At 39.6% G+C, this 10,249-nt stretch overlaps 1 pseudogene; it reads right to left on the bottom strand.

Annotated features, from left to right (window-relative positions):
- Positions 1-6,427: 6,427 nt before the first annotated feature.
- On the bottom strand, positions 6,428-6,768 carry LOC102851873 (annotated as a pseudogene).
- Positions 6,769-10,249: the final 3,481 nt, after the last annotated feature.

Here is a 10,249-nt window from a genome sequence, read left to right on the forward strand (position 1 = left end):
CTATAGGTTTTTAAAGTGGAACATTTAGGGGACACCTCAGCTAACGATGTAGAATGTGATGCTTGCATGAGCTGAATGCTGGCCTTTTGGGTCTGAACTGATTCAGTACATCGTGTAATGTGAAAGCAGGAAAGTCTATGATTCAGAGAAAAGAGCAGTAATTGAGTTAAAGTTAACAAAATTTACATTTTCCCTCCTGTTTATTGACAGATCATTTTTGATACAAGGTCAAAAGGCCTTAATGTTATAAAAAAGGGGACTGACCCTCAGCTATAGAGTATGGGATGGGGAGGTAGCCATCAATGAAAGATTTCACCTTGTAGTCCTCAAAATGACCCTAGGCTAAATCTAAAAGAAGCACTTGCTGCAGAAGACCAGTCATTGCAGTATGGATTGGATCTCTACATTAAGAAAACAAAAATTCTCACCACTGGACCAATAGGCAACATCGTGATAGATGGAGAAAAGGTTGAAACTGTTAATGATTTCATCTTACTTGGATCCACAATCTGCACACTTGGTATCGGCAGTTAAATGATCAGGAGACATACTGCATTGGGCAAGTCAGGAGTCACGGACCTTTCCAAATTATTAAGGAGCAATGATGTTAGTTTGAGGACTAACGTGTGCCTGACTCAGGCTGTGTTATTTTCATTCATTTGTTATGCTGCTGAGAGCTGAACGATGACAAAGGATTACGGAAGAAGAAGTGATGCCTTTGTACCCGTAGTGTTGGAGAAGAGTACTGAGTATCCTATGTACTATCAAAAGAACAAACAGAAATGTCTTGGAGAAGTTGCAGTCAAAGGGTAACACCATATTCATGGAAAAAACCAAGCTCCCACAAGCCCAGATGTAACTCCCAGGCCATGTACCTATTTCTACAATTCTATCAGCAGCTGTCCCTCTCAAGGCTGTCGCTGTTCTACTTCTGAGTACAGTAATACATTGCAGTGGCCACACAGAACTCACAGAACCTTATTCACCTTTATGGGCTTTACTAGGGAAGTTAACAGGTTATAGTTCAAGTTGGAAATAGGATGCAATTCTTCAGTCAGGGCAGTTTTTCAAATGTGCTCTGAGACTCTTTTACTTTCAGCCCCAAGTCTAAAAGGTGAGTGTTTCATAGCTCTATTAAGTATGCCAATTATGGCACCGCTCATACAGTGCTCTGGTAAGCTTAGATGAAGGCACCTGGCTTTAGCTCTGTGGTTTAGCCATCTAGGTCAGCTCTGTCCCATGTCAACCTCTGATTCTCCACCATAGCTACTGATACTGCTGGTCTCTTGAGTCCCAATCTACTCGGTAAAGAAATCTCTGGTCCCCAAAGACATGCAACAACCTCTATTTTGTTTCTAGCTGGAAGACAGATTCCTATTTTTCATAACCGAATCTTCTCAATTCAAACCCAAAATGCAAGACTGACCAGTATCCTCATCAACAATCTATACACTCTATGTGCACGTTCCCACCCAGTCGTGTGGTAAAATTTAAAAGCAATAACCCAAGAAAAGAATTTTAAACAAGAAACTATATTACAGCAGTTCTACTCTTATGAGTCAGATCGACTCTCTTGAAATGGATATTGTTTTTAAATGCCATCTAGTGAAGTATAACTCACTCTTAGCCACTGATTAAAAGGCTGGAGGTTTAAATCCCCTCAGAGGTGATTGCTGTTGTTGTTGTTAGGTGCCATTGGGTCAAGTATAACTTACAATGATCTCTTGAACAACAGATCTTAACTCTGTTCTATCCGATGTCACCCTCGAATCCCTGACATACAAACTCAAGCCCATTGCCACAAGTCCACCTATGTAGCTGAGAGTCTTCCTCTCTTTAGCTGCCCTTCCACCTTCCCAAGCATGATGTCCCTCTTTGAGGAATTACCTCTCCTAGTAGCGTGACCTCCCCATGGCGGACAGTGTTTGGTGGAGCTCCTTGGTTGAAACAAGCTTGGAAGCAGGAGTGACATCCACTTCCGTAAATAGCTTGCCTCCAAAAACCCTATGAACCTGGAGAGAGGAGGAAAGTCACGCAGGCGTCAAGGACTTTCGTTCATATGGTTGTTATGAGTTGCCAACAACTCGACGGCACTTAACAACATAGAGACAGACCAGTTGGCCTAGTGGACCGAAAGTCATGCTCCCAAGCTAAAGGTGGGTGACTCTAATCCGCGGCCCGAAGGCCTTTGTTTTTGGTGAAGCATTCTCCTAGGTCGTATATCCCTGGGGTGTCCACTTGCCGTACAGAGGTAACTTGTGGCCGCTGTGAAACTGAACACTGTGACACTGACGTGTCAAATGCGATAATGGATACCCACGGTGGGCAGTGTTTGGTGGTGCTCCCCAGTTAAAACAAGCTTGGAAGCAGGAGTGACTTGTGACATCCACTTCTGTAAATAGCTTGCCTTCAGAAACACTATGAACCTGGATTAAGATGAAAGTCATGCTTTCATGAGGTGTCGAGGACTTTCGTTCACAGGATCACACTATGAGTCGCCAACAACTCGACGGCTCTTAACAACAACAATAGCAACATGACCAAAGTATGTGAGACGAATCTTCATCATCTTTGTCTCCAAGGAGCATACTGGCTGCAATCATCATCTTTGTCTCCAAGGAGCATACTGGCTGCAACTTGTCCTTAATACATCTGTTTGAGCTTTTGACAGTCCATGGGATATTCAGTGCTTTTCTCCAACATCAGAGTGCAAAGGCATCAACTCTTCTTTTTTCATCTTTATTCACTGTCCATCCCTCAGATGCATAACAAGTGACTGAAAAGACACAATGTGTGGGTGCCAGCATTTGGTTGCACAGAAAAAGCTTAAGTTAGTGGTCCAAACCCACACAGACTTCCACAAGAGAAAGACCTTAGGATCTGTTCATGTACAATTTTTATCCTATAGAGCCTTTTGGGAAAAAGCTACTCCGTCACAGCAGATAACTACATGTTGAGCTTTAACTATCCATTTACTTATTTCCTAATTCCAAGTATATATGTATGATATTCTGGGAATTCTTAAACAGCACACTATTTGAGGAAAAACTTCACCAACTAAAGGACTGTTCTACACATAGTTCTTTTTGTCCATGGCTAATGTTTCATACTGCCTATTCAAAATACTCTTTTCCAAATTTACTTTGGCTCTTTTTAAAAAAAAACAAAACAACACACCAAACACCAATCTGTGAATGCATTATAAGTCATTCACTATTTCTAAGTACCGTTCTATAGGTTAGTGTGAGGTACCAACAAACCTAGTTTCAGACAGGACAGTTCCTTCACCCTAAAAGTTTCCTTGCCTGTTACCTTCATATTGATTTTATTTATTTTGAATCATCATCACCAGAAGACTCTGATGGATGATGTCGATGGCTTTACATTTCCATCTTTTGAATGCCAATATAAAATTCCATCATGTAGTACTCTATTACACTTAAATAAAGGGTGGGTGGACTTCTGATTAGGAATTGCAAGATTTCTTATAATCTGATTTTTTACACATTCATTCTCATGTAATTTCTGACATAAAGACCAATTTGTCTATTTTGAATAGCCAAATTAGTCAAGTCTTTCTTTTTATTCACATGGCACTTGTAACAGGCCTCTATCCCAGAACATCACCATTTATTCACATTTATGTGTCCCTAACTTGAAATTAAAAGACACATTGTGATGGGAAAGTCTGCTGTTAGGGACCTCTCCAAAGTACTAAAGAACAATGATGTCACTCTGGAGATTAAGGTGCACCTGGTACAGGCCATGATCTTTGCAATCACTTGCCATGTGTCAGAGAGCTGGAAATGACTAGAGATTATAGAAGGAGAATTGATGCCTTTGAGGTGTGGTGTTGGAGAAGAGAGTTGAATATACCGTGGACTGTCAGGAGAACAAACAGATTCATCCTGGAGAAGGTTAAACAAGGCTGTTCCTTGGAGGCAAGGATTCTGAAGCTTCGTCTCACACACTTTGGACATGTTGCAAAGAAGGACCAGTCCTTCGAGAAGGACGTCATGCTTGGGAGGGTAGAGGGACAGCGAAGGAGAGGAAGACCCTTGATGAGATGGATTGATTCAGTCACTGGGGTCATTGGAGTAAGTGTGTCAGAGACAATAAGATTGGCACAGGACAGGCTTTAGGTCTGTTGTACATAGGGTCACTATGAGTCACAGGTGACTCGATGGCACACAACAACAAGAGCAACAACTTGAAAATCTGAGGGCTGTACAATGAATAAAGATGCTTTTGAGCTTTGGTGTTGGAGAAGACTACTGAATATCTCACGGGCTGCCAAAATAACAAATATATCTCGGAGAAAGTGCAGCCAGAGTGCTCCTTGGAGGCAAAGATGATAAAGCTTCATCTCACATACTTTAGCAGGTTGCTAGAAAAGGCTGCTCCTTGGAGAGAGACATCTTGCTTGAAAAGTTGGAGGGTCGGTAGAAGAGAGGAAGACCTTTAAACAGATGGATTGTCATAATGGCTGTCACAATGGGCTCATTGTGTCAGAAAAGTGTGAGGCTGGGACAGGATAGGAGAGGATTCAGATCTGTTGTTTATAGGGTCGCTATGGGTCATGCTTGACTCAATATCACCTAGCAAAAGCATCTTGAAAATAATTTCCTTCATAACAGATGACTTGGAACTATTAATCTCTGTCTCCAGCACCTTGAATACTTCCTGGTGTATAGTAAATCTTTCATTGTTTTTGGCTAGAAGAAAAAGGCTGAGAAAAGCAGTGAGCTTGATGCTGAGAGTTGACGGACAGAAATCAAACACCATGGTAAAGATCTCAGAATCTCTTTGCCTTTGTGTCTGACCTCTAGCAACAAAAATCAGTAAATATTAATTGATAAATGAAAAGTAAAGTTCTACTTGTGATCATTTAAGAATGAGATTAGTGTTGTAACGCTTCCTACGTAATATTTTTTCTAATTTTAATCTCTTAAAAGGAGAAGTCATTTACTGTTGTTGTTGTTGTTGATTACCTTCAAGTCGAGTGTGACTTATAGTGACCCTATGAACAAAAAGCCTTGAAGCCCCTCTACAATTATTGACATTTATCAAAGTTCATAGAGTTACTGGAGGCATGTTGTTTAGGAAGTGGATGTCACTTCTGCACAGATAAAAAAGGATTGATAATAGGCTTTCATCTAAAATAGAAGAAAAACTCAGAGATAGGTTTTGTCCTGGAAAAGGGAGCTTTGGCAAGTATAACATTTTCATTTTCAAGTTGTGTCAAAATCTGTCTTTCTTGACAAGTTAAAGCAATTGAACCCATGAAAATGAATTTTATTTTAACTGCATATAAAGAAGGTAGAAGACAGAAAAAGACAGATGGGGTAAAAACCCCAACCTCAGCTCTGCTGTGACAAAGTTAGGAAGGATGATCAGTGAGGAAAAGGCTCGCTCCCCTAGAAGGGCAGGTGTAGGGAGGCAGATCCAATCTCTGGTCTCGGTTGCTGCGGCTGTAATTGACTTGCCATTCATTCTCTTGGGTGACATTGACATCCACCTGCACTGATGTGAGCAGCGTCTTGCCTCATCCATTGCTCATCCCCCAAATACGGAACCCAGCCACGTAGCTCTCACGTAAGAAAATCCTACACTTGCTAAAATCACTTGACATTCACACAAGTTGTTAATGTTCAAATATGCCGAATGAGTGTTCAAATTAGTTACTAGATATGTTTAAGTTATTAAAAATTGATATGAAGTTGTTGTTGGTAGATACCCTTGAGTCAATTCTGATCCATGTGAGCAACAGAACAAAACTCTGTCAAAACCTGTGCTAGCCTCACAATCAACACTCTGCTAGAGTCGAAGGCTGAAACCATGGCCACTCCATCTCATTGAACGTATTCTTCTTCTTCACTGACCTTTGGTTTTTACCAGCCATAATGACCATCTCCAGGGAATAATAACTCCTGGAGCATCCAAAATACATGAGATGAAGCCACATCATCTGTACGTCTAATGAATATTCTAAGTGCTCTTCTTCCAAAATAGATGTATTCATTGTTCTAGAAACCTGTGGTCTATTCAACATTTTTCAACGATACTGTGATGCAAAGCCATCATGTCTTCCTTTGTCACTGCCCAGCTTTTTAAAAAATTAATTTAATGAACATTTACAGAGACTTTGGATTTCCATTCATTCATTATTGCATTTTTCATCCTGCCAACCCCACTGCCCAGCTTTTAAGTACATATGACACCATTTTAAGTACATATGACTCCATGGCTTAGGCTATGTTACCCTTGGTCTCAAAGTGGCATCTTTAACTTTTACTTTTTAAAAAAGATAATGGATTTTTTTTTAAAGTAATACATATGGCAGCCCAAATAGTTTTAAAATTATATATTTCATGTGTAGCCAACATTATAAAACTTTATTGAGGACAGCTTCATCTGCAGATTTGAGTCACATTATCATTTCTTGGGCCATTCTTTTCTCTCTCAACCAACATCTTTACTCTTTCAGATATGGTTCAAGACAGAATTTATCCTCCTGGTATTTTGTTCATTGTTCTTTAGGTAAGATCAGTTGCCTCATGTTCAGGTCCAGGGGTCATTTTATGTGAAGCATCCTATCATTATAATGGTGTTGAGGAAGCCTTATAGCTTCTTTTACATCCTCATCCTCATTTATTGCATCATGTTGCACTAATCCCAGTTTTTTTTTGAGGCCTGCAGCATTGTAATACCATTTTCTAATACCACCAGACATCGGCCTGACACTGCAGTGGTAGATCGGACTGCCATCTTGCTCAGAGCCCATCTTTGACTTTTAACATTTTATAAGGAGGTATTTTTCAACAGATTGGCCCCATTAAATGCATCATTGAAAACCCTAGGGGGCTCTGGTGGCCTAGTGGCTGCACTGCAATCCCAGAGGTGTGCGGTTCGAAACCAACAGATCCTCTGCTGGAGAAGGAGGAACAATCTCCTCCTGTACCAGTCAGATCCAATTTGACGGTACACCCACAAAAAATAATAAATGCATCATTGATTGCTTTGTTTCTACTTCCATGAGCATTGATTGTGGATCCGGGTTACATGAAATTATTGACAATTTCAATAATGCAGACTTAGCATAGGTTCTTCATGAATGTGACTTTGAATGTCATCGTGTACATCAAAGACACCCAACAAGAATACAACAAATAGAGGAAGTAAGCTTGGGAAGATTTGGATTGGGAGATCAGCGAAGTTTTATGAAGACACCTTTTTTTAAGTGAGTCCTCAAGATTGAGTACAATTTCAATGCATTAAGAGAACAACTTTTTCTAGGAAAGAATTCTACAAAACAAATCATGCAGGCATGTGTGGATTATACAGCAGCTGTTTGTGTAGAATAGCAGGTTTGTCAGCTTTTAAAGGAGAGCAAGGCATCAAATCTGAAAGTTCCACAAAACACAGAGATCAAAATATAACTCTGCAAACAATTTTGTCCTAAAAAGAAATCCTCCCAAAATAAATTGTCATATTTATTATATTATTGAGTAACTAATAGTTTAGAAGAAGACATGAATGCTTTATGGGAGATTTTTTTCATAGCTTAACCTCATTTAAAAAAAAATTTGATATGGTTTTGACACCTCTGCTCCCTTTGGTGCTTACTTGACTCTAATTGTAGATTCTGATACTGTTTTATAATGAGCAAAAATAAAGCCGATCTGAAAGAAAGAATAGAGATCCCTCATTGACCAGGTCAACTGAATTTCTCTTCTCAATCTCTTCTCTAACATCCCATAAATCGACAACATGGAATATCAGTGTGCTTTCACGAATGCTTGCCTTGATCTCACAGTCTCTGCAAATTTATGGTTTCCAAGAAAATCCTATTGCTTCTGACAGCTTAGTCTAATGGTTTAATTGTTTCTCCATGTGACGGCTTCACTCAGTTTTGATTTTATGAGGCAATAAATGTTTCCTACTGGCTGGGTTTCTTCAGAACTTTCCGTTGAACTTTTTATTTATAAGCATTTAAGACAAAAGCCAACAACACCTATCTACAGGATATAGCATGAAAATATTTTTTGTGAAATTACAGAGACGTTTCTCTTACAATAAAAATCACCTTTTAAAGATATTTTCTAGTTCCTTGTACGTGGGAAGATTGCAAATGTTGTGCATCAAAATGACTGTATGTGTTGTGGGTTGTGTATTAAAGTCCTGGTAAATATAATTAGAAATGCATCAAAGGCAATTAAGCTACGTGATTTTGATTAGGTGTATTGTCAAACTGTATTAACAGCTGGCAGTATGGGGGGAAATTTCTCCAACTACTCAAGGTCTAATTTATTGTACAACATTCTTGCTATTCTCTGAAGCTGACAAATCATTTTGAATAAAGCATTCTATTTCATTACATAAAACTCTATTCTTTCCTTGATACAAAATGAGTTTCAGCTAACACCACACACAATGAATAAGGTTGCCAAGCATACATGTATTGAGATTCAGAATTATTATTATTTGCATAAACACAGAACATATTCATAGAGAGCCAGGACTTCCCATGATCATCCAAAAACCAATTTCTACCTTCATAGTTCTTTGATTTTCTTTAGACCCTGATAACACTTAGCTGGCAATTTCATAGCCAAGAGGTAAAGGACATTAAGGATAAAGCCAGGCACAAAACTGTGGTTTAATGCTTCACCAGAGTGGGGATGCCAGACTATGAGCAGTTGTTGTTGTTGTTGTTGTTAAGTGCCGTTGAGTTGCAGACAACTCATAGGTCCCCTGTGAAGGAGAGTCCTCAACGCTTGGGTGTCTCTCATCCTCTCTCCAGGTTCATAGGGTTTCTGGAGGCAAGCTATTATGGAGTGGATGACATTCCTTCCAAGATGAGCAGTAGAAAGAAAATTTAAAGTTGTTTTCTTAATTTCAACATCACCATCTTTTCTCCTCTCTCATACTCAACATCCTGTTCCCTGACTGTATGTATCTTTGACGATACCTTGCTTCTTTGCTAGATCCTGATCTCTCACTACTCTAAGCTCCCTGACTATATTCTGCTTTTATCTGCATTCTGATCCCTAGCTATACCCGGTCTCTGAACATATCTTGATCTCTAATTGCATCCTGTCCACTGACTGTATCTTCCTCCCAGACTATTCCTCATCACCAGATACATCCTGTCCCCTGACCACAATCTGTTTCTTGAGTACTTTTGGCTTCCTGACCATTGCCTGCTCCCTCACTGTGGCGACAGCATCTGCGATGACTGCCTCTTCTACTCTAACAAGGCTTTTATTGTTGGATCTCTTGAATAAGCCCAATATTCAGACTCATTCTTAAACTGACTTCTGTCACGGCTTTCTGAAACATATATGCTATCTATACGTGGGGCGTATTGTTGGGAGGGACCAGTCCTTGGAGAAAGACATCATTCTTAGAAAGGTGGAGGGTCAATATAGGAAAGGAAGACCCTCAACAAGATGGAATGGCATGGTGCCTGTAACCATGGGCTTAAGTATATCAGAGATGGTTAAGATGGTCCAGGATTTCCTGGTTCAGATCTGTTGTTCATAGCATCTCTATGCATCACAGTCTACTCAGTGGCACATGACAGCAGCAGCAACAACAGCAGTGAGAAAGTTGTTGGTTTACTGCGAGGGAGTTGCACAAGCAACCCAAAGGCAGGCAATTTAAATCTGCAACAGCTGCTCCAAGGGAGAATTATGAGTTGTCTCCTTCTATCTGATTCATAGCCTCTGGAAACTCATCAGAGGTCAGCTATGAGTTGGTTCCAACTCTACAGCAGTAAGTGAGTGATACACAGAGAGCATGTTTACATATTACCTGTGATGTACTCACTGTATTTTTGGGATTTGTAAGTCATGAAGTATCTGTGGCATCTATTTAACGTCTTAGTTATTTGGCAAAGCAGATATCAACAATATGGAGGGGGGGAAGTTTGTAGTTTTGATCCAACAAAACTTTCTTTACATTTCAGAATACAACCAGGATCTAACTTCAGGACAAGATTCCTCAATCCCTAAAGTAAATGATAACTGATAAAACGGAATATAGCACATAGTTGTCATATTTACTTCAAACATTAAAAGAATTGTTTTTATATATGCTGACTTTAAAAAATAAAAATGGAGAAGTATAGCAGTTCAAGAGAGGAAGAAATGATGTCTATGGTCTTCTAATAGGCTGTTTTCATTTTCTATAGCAAGAAAATAAAACAAGATTTCATTCCCCATCATATTTTTGTTTTGTCTTGTTT

The sequence above is a fragment of the Elephantulus edwardii genome, unplaced genomic scaffold (assembly GCF_000299155.1).
Source record: "Elephantulus edwardii isolate Elephantulus edwardi_28Jun2011 unplaced genomic scaffold, EleEdw1.0 scaffold00011, whole genome shotgun sequence".
Taxonomy (NCBI): domain Eukaryota; kingdom Metazoa; phylum Chordata; class Mammalia; order Macroscelidea; family Macroscelididae; genus Elephantulus; species Elephantulus edwardii.